This window comes from Suncus etruscus, chromosome 6 (assembly GCF_024139225.1).
Source record: "Suncus etruscus isolate mSunEtr1 chromosome 6, mSunEtr1.pri.cur, whole genome shotgun sequence".
Taxonomy (NCBI): Eukaryota; Metazoa; Chordata; class Mammalia; order Eulipotyphla; family Soricidae; genus Suncus; species Suncus etruscus.
Genome location: NC_064853.1, coordinates 107,705,640 through 107,719,433, shown reverse-complemented (window position 1 = coordinate 107,719,433; position 13,794 = coordinate 107,705,640).

Here is a 13,794-nt window from a genome sequence, read left to right as displayed (position 1 = left end):
GAAATAAGAGTTAAAGGTTTGTATAAGCATCAGTAACTATATTTAGAGTTTATGACTGTCATTAGATAGCCCTCATCTTTTCCTTCAAATTTGGTCAGTCTAGACTACTATCTTTTCCTGGGCTGAGACGGATCACTGTTATATGAGTTGAAATTCTACCAAACCATGCACACTTTTAGTGGTAGAAATACACTGCATGTATACTTCTGGCTAAATGATAAAAGCCAGTATTGAGTCAAATACAAGACTGATGCTCACTATAATGTAATCACCAGGTTAACCAACTCAGAGTTTACCTCAGAATTCCCAACTTTTAGCACACAAATCTCAGTCTGGTCCTGCAGACTTTGCAACTAGGATTTGGGACAGTACCTGAGTCTTGACCTCTCAAAGTGCAGTTCCTTGGTGATCTTTACCAACTCTTAGCTCCATCCTATTTATTTGTCTATAACTTTCAAAATCGATTGTTCAGTTAAACTTTTTAATGTTTTATATATTTTAAGTAAGCTCTCTTTGAGACAAGTTGGGCATCCGTGATACAGTGCCTTCTTCCTCAATTCAAAGACAAACTTCTAGGTGTTTCTCAAGAAAAGTTAAAATATAAAATAAATGACAAAAAAGCCATAAAATCTCTTTATTCTTTTTTTTAGATTATTTTTTTATTATTTTTTAAATTTATTTAAACACCTTAATTACATACATGATTGTGTTTGGGTTTCAGTCATGTAAAGAACACCACCCATCACCAGTGCAACATTCCCATCACCAATGTCCCAAGTCTCCCTCCTCCCCACCCGACCCCCGCCTGTACTCTAGACAGGCTCTCCATTTTCCTCATACATTCTCGTTATTAGGACAGTTCAAAATGTAGTTATTTCCCTAACTAAACTCATTACTATTTGTGGTGAGCTTCCTGAGGTGAGCTGGAACTTCCAGCTCTTTTCTCTTTTGTGTCTGAAAATTATTATTACAAGGGTGTCTTTCATTTTTCTTAAAACCCATAGATGAGTGAGACCATTCTGCGTTTTTCTCTCTCTCTCTCTGACTTATTTCACTCAGCATAATAGATTCCGTGTACATCCATGTATAGGAAAATTTCATGACTTCATCTCTCCTGACAGCTGCATAATATTCCATTGTGTATATGTACCACAGTTTCTTTAGCCATTCGTCTGTTGAAGGGCATCTTGGTTGTTTCCAGAGTCTTGCTATGGTAAATAGTGCTGCAATGAATATAGGTGTAAGGAAGGGGTTTTTGTATTGTATTTTTGTGTTCTTAGGGTATATTCCTAGGAGTGGTATTCTTTATTCTTTTTTAATATAATTTTTAAATTATAGTGGCTTACATGTCATTCACAGTAATATTCCAGGTACATATTTACATTGCATCAGGGGAATTTCCACCCCCGAATTGTCCTCCCTCATCTGCTCCCATCCTGCCTCCCATATCCTCCACTATCCCCCCAGGGGCTGCTAGAATGCATGGTCCCTTCTGTGTCTAGTTTATTACTTAGTGGTCTTATGACTGTTTGGTCTTAGTACTTCCATTACGGTACCCTCTAATTGGGAGGCTGGACAAGAAAGTTCCAGTTATGTGGTTTTGTTTGAGGAAGAGAAAGTAATATAATGGGGTAAAAATCTACTACGCCAACTATGAAGAGAGTCATTCTAGAGGCTCTCATTCTTTGTTTGAGGGATGAAGGAGAAAAGAAAAAGGTGAATGGGCCGGGCGGTGGCGCTGGAGGTAAGGTGCCTGCCTTGCCTGCCCTAGCCTAGGACAGACCGCGGCTCGATCCCCCGGCGTCCCATATGGTCCCCCAAGCCAGGAGCGACTTCTGAGCGCATAGCCAGGAGTAACCCCTGCGCGTCACCAGGTGTGGCCCAAAAACCAAAAAAAAAAAAAAAAAAAAAAGAAAGAAAAAGGTGAAACACCACAACAGTTCAAAAAGAGGAATCAAATAAGATATCCAGTGAGCACTGCAGCAATAAAAATATGCACCACATAGTTGCATGGTCTTGAGATAGGAAATATGACAAGGCACAAAGAGGAAGAAGAGAAAAGAAGAAAGAAAAAGTAAATATATAAATAAAAAATGAACAACTACTTCAATATCTACCCCAAAACAAAGAAATCGACAAAACTAGATAAAAAATAATAAAAAATAAAAAAGAAGGATTATTTAGTTTTTTTTTTGTCTCTTTCCCCCCCCCCCCCCCGCATAGGCACAGTAAATATTGGGGTCATCTGAAACGGGAATCCCCCTGGCCTAAGAGATCCAGGGTTTCTCTACCCTTGGAATATATTGTCATGGGATTATCTATAGACTCCTTTCACGTTCATTTACTCTCCCCTTGGTGTTTTTGTGCCGTATGGAAGACTTCTGCTCTGATCAGGATGATAAAAACAGATCTCTAAATCTCGAGGTCTCAGTCTGTGCAGAGCTCAAGGAGTGGAACTTATGATGAAGACTTTCTTTGTGATTTTAGAAGTTCTGTTTCCTTGATGTCATTTTAATCTATTTTCTGTGGTTAGTGGTCTTGGCCCTTGTGCGAAACTCGGATGGAGCCTGGGATATCGTCGTTTGTTATGTTTCCAGAAGACCAGTTCAGTTGCAATTGCCTCAGTCAGAACTCTGGAATTAGAGATCATGATAGTTGTGCAGGACGTAGACCAGACCCTAGACTAGGGCTTTCTTGTTGGTCCCAGAATACATACTGCCTGGTCATGGTTCTATCAGCCAGTCATCTGTAGATCACGTTCTTGGCTTTTGCACGTCCCATAGTATGGTAAGTCTTCTGATTTTGTTTTATCATTAGTTGGTAAGGTAGGATAACCTATTCTTATGTCCATTTGTTCCCAATTTCCTCTTTGTCAGGATATCATATTAGAACTGGCACATGTTGGAGTTCGAGTAGTATTCAGGATGTCCCAGATGGGCTTTGGTTCCTATAGCTGTTGTTAAGAACTGTGTCGATTCTATGTCTGGGGTTCAGGTAAAATCTCTTTATTCTTAAAATCAGTCCACACACATGCAGAGTCCCACTTGTGATTATCATGGTCAGTAGCAGTTAACATGGTACAATTAACTCTTTTTACTAGGACTACAGAAGAACAAAATAAGTCATCTCATTGCACCCAGTTAAACTGTGATTCCCTTATAGAAATCCTCCTTATAAAAGGAACATTCACGAGAAGGAGATGCCAGTTATGCTTAACTGAGTGAGAAAAATCTATATCATGGGTAGGGAAATAGTTATAGAGCACCAGATGTTTGTTAATTATTTTCAAATAAAATTAAATAGACTGAGTTTTAAACAAAGATAATCTAGCAAGGTAAAATACTATTAATTCATTCCTTTACTTATATAAGAAGGGACAAAAAGTCCTTCTAAAGTTATCTCATGACCTTGCTCCAATACACTACCTTTAATATAAGACCCTATCTTTCTTTTGCCAAAGGCATTAAGCTCAGAGTCTCTACTGCAAGGTACTGGTTGGCTTAGGAGTTCTGCAGGAACTCTTATCATTCCTCTTATCTTTCCTTCTCTCCCACAAATATGTTGCTCCTTATTGTAGCTTCTCATCTCTTTGGATTTTGTGTAAAGAAGTGTAGGTTGACCTACCTCAAGACTGAGGGAGAGTCACAATATGATTCCTCCAAGAATATCAGAATTGTCTGAATCTGAAGGCCTTGAAAATTTTTAAGCAGGAAAACAGCAATTGACATAGAATGCATCACCTCCTCTTCCTGTGATATAAATGAATTCTGGAAAAGCCAAGATCGTCTTTTGTATGGAGAAGAAAAATCAATAAAAGAACTGAATAAGAGAATTCATGTTTGTATAACTGAAATAAACTTTATTACATTTATAAGATACATTATTGGGGCCAGAGTGTAAATATAACAGGTAGAATGCTTGTCTTGCATTGAGCTGACTTGGATTCGATCTTAAGCCTCACTTTTGGTCCTCAAAGCCTGCTAGTAATTCCTTAGTGTAGAGCTAGATATAAGCCCTGAATACTACCTGGTGTAGCCCAAAACCAAACAAAAAATACATTCTCATAGATTTCAGATACATGGATTCCTCATTTAGAATAGAAATTCCAAAAGATACAACATATTTCCAGGCAATACTCAAAATTTTGGTAAGAAATTATTCCTAGACTCCAAAAATACTATATGTAAGTATAGTTATAGTATGATAATTGCGTACTGTTTCCAGTGAAGAAAAAAATAAATAAGACCTTTAGACAACATTGTCAATTAAATTGAGTAAAAAATGTATTATTCTGCAATACAGATTTGAATTCAAGTTGTCTATAATGTTTATAAATAAAGTATTTCAGGGCCAAAGTGATGACTCAGCTGAAGGGCATTTGCCTTGCACACAGCTAACACAAGAAGAACTGCGATTTGATACCCTGAACCCATATGGTTCCAAGCAAGGAGCAATTTCTGAGCACAGAGCCAGGAATAACCCCTGAGTGTCACCATGTGTTCCTCCTCCAAAAATAAATAAATAAACAAACAGAGTATTTCTACCACTTTTTTTGCTAGCGAATACTGAAGGATTAGCCAGGGGTTACAGTGTAGGAAAGCAGAAAATTGAGCAATAGTTCAGGTTATGGAAAATAAAATATAAGTTTTAGTGAAAGTCTAAAGTATTAGAATAAAATGAAGAACTGCAAAGGTCAATTTCTAATTGGAGAGCCAAAACAAAACTAGTTTTTACAATTGAAGTCATTTCTTTTTTAATATCTTTATTTAATTAAACACCTTGATTACAAATATGATTGTAGTTGGGTTTCAGTCATATAAAGAACACCCACCTTCACCAGTGCAACATTCCCATCACCAGTATCTCAAATCTCTCCCCTCCCCTGCCCCCTCCATCTGTATTTGAGACAGGTTTTCTACTATCATCATAACAATGTGAATGAATGGGGGAAGTAGAAAGCCTGTCTCAAATTAAAGTCATTTCTAGAATAGAAAGTGATTTCTCTCTCTCCTCTCTCTCTCTTCTCTCTCTCTTCTCTCTTTCACTCTCTTCTCTCTCTCTCCCTCCAACCCCCCCTCTGGTTTTATTTCTGGGTCACACTTAACAATACTCAGGGCTTACTCCTGTTATGGTCAGAAAACCATAAAAGGTGCAGGGATGTTAGGGATTGAATTTTGGTCAGACAGGTGCAAAGCAAGTGTACTACATGCTGTCCTAAATCTCTTCTCTGGCCCCCAAAATGATTTTTAAGCCAGTAGAGATGGATGCCATTAGAATATACTAGTCATTCAACCCAGATGTTCCTGGAGGACTCTGGGAATGTTGGTGGTGATGGGGAGTACATAAAGAAGCAGAAATGAAACTCAGGACTTTGCACATGATAAATATGTGCTCTACCACTTGAAACACACACACACACACACACAGCTGTCAGCTCTGAATTTTAGAATTTTGAGATTTGAATGAAGCTAATATGATTTGAAAAAAATAAAAACATAAAGTGGGGGCAGGGAACTGAGGTACAGGAGCTAATCCCTTTTTTCTTGCATGTGGCAGACCAGTGTTCAATTCTTTCTGGGCACCACAAATGGTTTTCTGAGCACCGCCAATGATTTTATGTATAGAGTCAAGAAAAAACTGAGCATTGCCATATGTAAGAAAAGGGACAAATTGACTGTATTATATATCATTTGTGCCTATATTGTATATAGTTCCTGTTATATATTATTCCTCAACCCCTTTTCCCATTCACCACCTTACAAAACTCCTTCTACCCTCTCAACCCCTCAATGCTGATATGTTATCTTTCTTTATTTAACCCTCTTTATTACCGTCAGTTCTTAACTCCTCAATAACTGGGACTTTCCCCATGCCCCAGCAAGTTACCATCAGGCTCCCAAAGTGAAAGGAAATTCTCGAAGCCCCCCATCTCTCACCCTAGCAAGAAACTGCAGCCACCACTCCTGCTAACTCATTCTATGTGGCCTTTTTCTCCCCTCCTTACCTAATGTGGACTGTTGCTTGCATCAATTCAGCTACATAGGGACCCACAGATTGAGAACACTACCTGATCCCATAGTGCTGCAAACCATTTCTCAGACTCCACAAGAACCCAGTATGGGATGACAATGTACCCTGGATCTTATCCTCACTTCAGACTATCTCAAAAGAACTAATAGAGATATCTATAGTTTCTTTGAATGTTTCTGGAGACACATTTTCTTAATATTTATAACTCAGTGTTTATTTCCATCTGTAAAGGTAGCCTTTATTTTCTCCTTTTTGTTTGTTTCTTTTATTTTGTTGTGTTTGTTGTTGGTGTTGCTTTTGTTTGTTTGTTTGTTCTGGTACTGCTTAGTAGGAAATACTAGTAGAAAAATCTTGCTTGGGATAAGAGCTCAGGTCAAAACCAGGGCACAGAATTTATATAAGCTTGTTATTTTTACTACCAAAAGCACCAGTAATATAATATGGCAGTGTTCCTTTTTGCATAAGCACACTAAAATGGGAAAATCTTATGTAGAGAAAGAAGTTCTTATCTAATAAGGATAAGGACCCATAATTTTTATAATGCTGGGGCGCCTTCCATCCTGAACATTTGTCATGAGACTTAACTTAGCCCTCAATAGATCGAACACCGACTGTCGGACCCCAAATCCTGGATCCCAACCTTAGAACTGACACAGTTCCCTTCACCTGCACCAGAAATCAAACTTTCCCCTGGGGAAGGCTCTAATACCACTCTGGCACCAACTTTTTTGAGGGTAGGTTTATATGACACCCTAACTATAAGGAAACATCAACAACTTGATCTAAGGGCAGGTTGCCCTAACCTCACCACCTATGAGATGAAATCAGAAGATGCTCCATCCTAGAATCTGTGCTAAACCAAGATCTCTAATTAGAGAAGACTGACTATGACAACTATGACTGAGCAGAACTTTTCCTGCGACTATAAAGAAAGACCTTGGGGTTTGACAACTAACATTGCCTGGAGCCTGTAGTCAGTGTTAGACTGTATTCTTCAAAGGTAGAGGTACCCTGTATCTCTTAGGCCAAGGTAATTTCCTTTCTAATTTACCCAACATTTACTGTGCCTATGCAAAAACAAAACAAAGCAAAAATCTTTGCCACATCTGGTCCCCTTTTTCTTTTTTTCCTTTTAATTTTATTTATAGCTTCTAGATAGGGACTCCCACCTTTTTTACAGAACCAGATAATATGAATCATCTTGTTCTGCCTCATATTTCTATGTCTTCCTACAAATTGAGAAAAGAAAAAAAGTGGATGGGACCCAAAAGCCAAGCAGTTTCAGGAGCATTAAGTGGAAATAAAAAATGGTCAGATCTAAATACCCAAACCAAAGTCAATGACAATAAAATCGAGACAAAATAGACCAGTTACACTAGCAGTTCAGGGGGCTAAGGGTGGAGGTATGGGATGCATGCTGGGAACTATGGTGGAGGGAGGTCAACACTTGTGGTGAGAATAGCCCTAATTCACTGTAACTATGTGTCTGAAATACAACTGTGAAAGACTTGTAATTCACATAGATAATTAAAAAAATGAAAGAGAACAGATTGAATAAGATAATAAAATAGAGGTTTGAAAGAAGAACTTGTAGACAGGAACTCCAGTTGGGAGATATATTTGTTCCAGAAGAAGAAATAAAAGCAAAGAGATAGTTAGAGGAGGAAATAAAATAGGAAGTGGAAATTATAACTGAAGCAGTTCTGTTAGTCAAGAGATTAGATTACAACCCAGAGATTTTTTTCTTTTTTTTCCAATGACTCGTTCTGTTTTGAGCTTGCTTTCAAGTTTAATTTTTATTTGTTATTACTGATTGCAGCAATGAAGTGGTGATGTAGTGCCCTCACCATATGTTAAAGCCTTCACAGGAAACATAAAGGACAAAGATGTTTTATCCTTGAAAAATTCTTTGTGATTTAAATTTTCCAAACTCTTATGAAATGTATCTGAAAGAGGGTGATTAAGATAATTTAGTATTATTGTCTTGTGCCATGTCCCCTGGATTTTGAGCGACTGACAAAGAGTATGCCATTCAGAATATTAAGGTGGAAAGAATTCGTTAGTGTTTTGCTTTATATTGCACACAATGACTGAATCATAGTCACGTATGCCCAAGTCAAAGATATTTGGATATTTTGCCCATAAAAGCATACTTGTGATAAAAGGTAGTATCTAAATAACTGGTAGTTGTTACCTTTGATAAAAGAAAAGCAACAGGCACTGATAATGTCTGAGTATTTTGGAGATTCACTTTTTAGTACATGATGACATAAACTTACTAGGAATGTGGGGAACTGGAGATCATTTAAGGTAACATTTTGGGGGTTGTTTTGCTTTGGTTTATTCTTTAGTATTTATAAAACAAAAGATATTGAAATATATTAAAATGAGAACACTTAAGATTACAATATAAAGCATCCAGCTGCATTCAATTTTGGAGTTAGGATTCAAAAGAAGACAAACTATTAAACTTTAGCTACTCTTCTAGAATAGAACATTAAAAAAGATTTGTTTGGGAGCCAGAGAGATAATATATCATTTATCATGCATGGAGCCAACCTGGGTTTAATCCCTGACATCCCATATGATCTCCCAAATTTTCTAGGAATGATTCCTGAGTGTGAAGCCAGAAGTAACACCTGGGCACTGCCAGTATGGCCCTCCAAACAAACAAACAAACAAACAAAAAACAACAAAAAAGATGTGCTTGTTATTAAATCCAAAACTTAAATTCCTTTAAATTAGTCCCACTATTCACAGTTCAGAAAAATATGCTTGAAATTTAACATCTCTTGTAGTAAAAGTAATATCTAATAAATATCTAATTATCTAATAAATATTATATAACATCTAATAAAACATGACCCTTAGAAGTAACTAAATAGAAGATATTCTCCTTTCTATTGAGGAATCTCTTTTTTTTTGTGGGGGGTCACCCTCGGCAGCACTCATGGTTACTCCTGGCTCTGTGCTCAGAAATCACCCCTGGTAGGCACGGGGAACCATATGGGATGCCTGGATTCGAACTACCATCCTTCTGCAAGAAAGGCAAAAGTCTTACCTCCATGCTATGTCTCCGGCCCCAAGGAATCTCTGTCTTGAACCAATAATATCTCCATCCATGTCTCTTCCACATTCCCAGTATTTGGTCTTTTTGTTGTTATTTGGTAATATTATTTGAATTACATAAACTATATAGAATCACTGTCATGTTACTTAAATCAGATATAGTTCAAGTGGCAGAAATTTCAGTATTGCACAGCATATTTATAGTTAATTCCTCTTTTATAATTCTCACTGAGGCCTAACTAATTTGTATTTGTCCCAAAATTCAACAAAAGGTGCTTTTCTGGAATCCCTTTTTAAAAAATCATTAAAATAGGAGCCGGAGAGATAGCATGAAGGTAAAGCATTTGCCTTTCATGCAGAAGGTCGATGGTTCAAATCCTGGCATTCCATATAGTCCCCCGAGCCTGCCAGGAGTGATTTCTGAGAGTAGAGCCAGGAGTAACCCCTGAGAGCTGCTGGGTGTGACCCCCCAAAAAATCATTAAAATAAAAGGGTTTTTTTTATAGATAATCAAAATTTTCTTTTTTTTTGGATTTAGTCTAAGATTTTTTATTTTCTAAATCTATTATTTTAGATATGACAAATATTTAAATAAATTTTAAAGAATTCTCTTGACCAATCACCTAACTGAATGTTAAGTTTTCTCTTTGGAACATAGTACAGTTTTTTTACTCCATATTTTGTTCTTTCATTACATGCTAAGTTTTATAGACACCAAAGGAACAAAATTTAGCACCTTATATTTCACAATTACTACAATATAAAGGACTAGGTGAACTTTATTCCTGTAATTTGATTTTATCTCTGTTTGTATTGCATAACCTGTCTCCAACAGAACATTTATCGACACACTCTAGTGATATCCTAAAACAGTAAGGGTCAAAATATTGTCAAGCCAAGAAGGGGGTCTCCTTTTCTCTTCTTTTCAGAATGGCCTAGGAACTGGAAGAAATAAATATACATAAGAGTGGTAGAAGAGAGAAGTCAAGGCAAGTAGTAGTTTCTGACAATTTCTATGGTATCTGCTACTAAATCATGTTTGTACTCTACCCTGGGTCTCATACAATGATGATTCTGGGAGAATAATATACTCTCTTTCCTGAATTTGCTCCAAATATAAATGATCAGCCCTGCCTTTTTTAGTCACTGATAGAAACATCACACCATTTTCTATGGTTTTCTAAAGTCTCACTTATTTTAAGGAACTTATTGTTTTCAAATCCAGAACCACTTTCACCTACCTGCTCTCTTCATTTCACTGTGGAGTATCACACTAGCTAAAACAAATGTTCTAAAAATCCTCAACTTGAAACTAGTTCTAGGATTCCCAAACACCACCAAGAATGGTCCCAACAAAAATAATTAAACTCTACTAGATCCCTGGCAATGTCTGTCACCCAGAGATATCTGGAAGTGATTCCTGAGTATAGAACCAGGGATAACAGTCAACATAATCTAGATGGCCCAAATTTGTCACTTCCATCACTTATTGACCAAATTGAAAAATGAAAATAAAAACTGAGAAAAAGATTATGCCACAGTTGGGTGGTAACTACTTCCGAATTCTCCACTTCACCCCTAAATTCTTGACTTTCTTTCAAAATTTTAAAGTCTTTCATTTGTTCTTTAGTCTTGACATTTTCTTTCTCATCCATTAAAGTGACCCATATGCTTCAGGGTTCAAATGAGAGGAGTCATGGAGAAAATTTCATGCTAATATATTTAAAATGTATACAGTGTTTTCAGCTGAGGTTTATAATGAAAGCAAGTCAGATTACTAGTTAAGATGCTGGTGAAAATAAAGAACACTACAGCATTCAACAAAATGTCTCAGGTAAATAATTTTCAAGGTATATAATGGGTTTGGATTGTACTTGGCTCTGAGATGAAGAAAACGGTTGAGTATTTGGGAATAAATTATTTCATAAGATAAAAATGTTAGCACAGTGAAAACACTTGATGAAAGAACTAGGGGCTCATTTTGCATAGTGAGAGCAAACTCTTCTTAGAGAATAGCAGAAAGAACATTTGCAGAGAGGATGCTATAAATTCCCTTGGTATTGATAGAATGCAAAAACTCCTTGAGATGAGAGTTTTTGCACACAAAGATCCCCAAGGGAAAAGATGGCTATGAAAACATCCATCAAGTAAGTAAAGGTATTTAGAAAACCACTCTTCTAACTCCATCCATCATACTATCAGAGTGCTATGTTAATCCATTTACCACTGCTGAGCATGAACCCAAAGACAAAATGCAAAAATATTTCTTGAGACTTCTTTCAACAAAACTACTGTAGAGGATGTGTGGACAATGGAAATTTTCCCCATGACACATCTAAGGAATGAGTACAGCTTATACACCGGAAGGTAGCTACAGGTGTTTTCAAATATGAGTCATTTCTTAATACTTTAGATCAAGGAACATTTTCCCCCCTTCCCTTATAATACAAGATCTGAATAGTAAATGCATGTTGCTGCTCCAGTCCTGCATCGTCTATAGCTTGTTATTATCCTAAGGATGGAAAATCAAATAAGATCTTAATTCTATGGGTGTTAAAACGGTTTATGAACTCACAGTGTATGAAGAATAAGGTATTAATTAGAAGTGCTGCTAACAATCTTGAAAAACTTTACACCAATACTTAGATTTTGTAAATGCCAAAAGGAAAAAAATGCAAGTGTCAAGGACTTCCTGTACATTAAATGCCTTCAATTTTAATATTTGTACCTTCAAAATAAAAATAATTTTACAGACTGTTCCTCTTTCAACTAATATGTGGGGGTCACTGAGTGGGAGAGCTAGCCAAAAGGCCCCCTGTGCTGAACATTAGTGCAGGGGACTGAGACCCCCCCCCCCCTAATGCCAGACCAGCCGTCAGGGCAAAGCCAGGCAGCTGGGTCTCTGTGGGGATGGAAGAAGGAAATCATACCTTTCATGGCCATAAGGGGGCTATATAGTGGACCTCCTTGCAAGGGTATTCTTTCTTACTAGTCTTCATTTTCAAAAGTGCTTGGCTCTAATGCACCTGTGAGACAAATATACTTTTAAACCATTATCTAACAATGCTCCTAATTTTAGATTGTTCCTAGGAAAGGAAAGGAAATGCCCAAGATTTGGAGGATAATACTCAAATATATCTCTACAGTCTATATGTGGGCCCGAGTTTTTATACAGTGGTCTTCTCTCAGATTGCCAAACCTAAATAAACCATAAACAATCCATCTATATAGTGTATATAGTCCCTCTTATATATTACCCCTCCCCCACTCCAGAATCCCTTCTACCCCCTTACCCCCAATCCTGATCTGTTATCCCTCCCTATTTAACTCTCTTTTCTTAACTTGTTAGGCACCAAGACCGACCTCCTGCCTCAACAAACCACCACCCATCTCCTCAACAAAAAGACACCTTCTCAGTCCCCCATCTTGTGCCTCAGCAAGAAACTACAACCAACAGGCCTGCTGACTCATGCTATGTGGCCCTTCTCACCCCCCTCAAATTGTGGACTGTTGCATGTTACCGAATTCAGCTTCAGAAAGACTCCCAGCTCAAGGACACTACATGATTCATTCCGTAATGCTGCAAATCATATCTCAAATCCAAGACCAAGGTGTGTGATAAAAAAGTGCCTTGGATTTCACCCTCCACAAGAATATCTCAAAAGACCTAATTGGGAGGCCTATATTGCCTTTGCATGTTTAATATCTTCTTAATAATGTATCTTAAGATGTTTATTTCTAAATATAAAGGTAGCCTTCTCCATTACTTGTTTTGTTCAATTACCTGTTTTTTTAACTCAGTTTTATTTATTTGTTCTAATTTATATATATATTATCCTCACCAGTTTTGGTGCTGCTTTGTACAAAAAAAACAAGAAAAAGTCTTGCCTGGGATAAAAACTCAGGTCAAAAACAGAGCACAGAGACTGTGTAGCCTGTCATTCTTACCCAAAATAGCACCAGCAATACAATATGACACCATAAGCTTTTGTATAGGCACAGTAAAAAGGGGGAAACCATATACACAGAAATAGGATCTTATCTTCTAGGGATAAGAACTCATACTTTTTATAACACATGGGTGCCTCCCACCCTGAAAATGTGTCATATGGATACAACTCAGTCTTCATGAGATTGGACAGTGTTAGTCCTACCCCGACCCCTGATCCCAGACTTAGAACTGATACATCTACCTGCAACAACACCAGAAACCAAACTCCGCTGGGAAATTTCTAACATCACTCTGGCACCAACTTGCTCCAGTTCTGATATGACATCCCAACAACAAGGAAACGACAACTTGATCTAAGACCAGGCTGTCCTATCACATCACCTAACAGTAAGAGAAAAACAGAGACTTATCGTCCTTTGGTCTGGCAAAAACCAAGAGTGCTAACTACAGAAAACTGACTTTGACAACCATAACTGGGCAGAACTTACCTTGGCACCAATAAGAAAAACCCTACCCTAGGCTGTAGCCTAGGACCTGTGCAAAAATCAAGATCTCTAATTACAGAGGCTCGACTTTGACAACAGAGACTGAGCAGAACTTTTGGAACCATAATATTCTAGGCTTCAGCTTAGGATCTGAGCAAAAACGAAGAACACTTATTACAGAAGACTGACCACAACAACAATGATGGAAAAGAACTTCTAGAACCTTAAAAACTCTATCCTAGACCTATCACCTGCTCA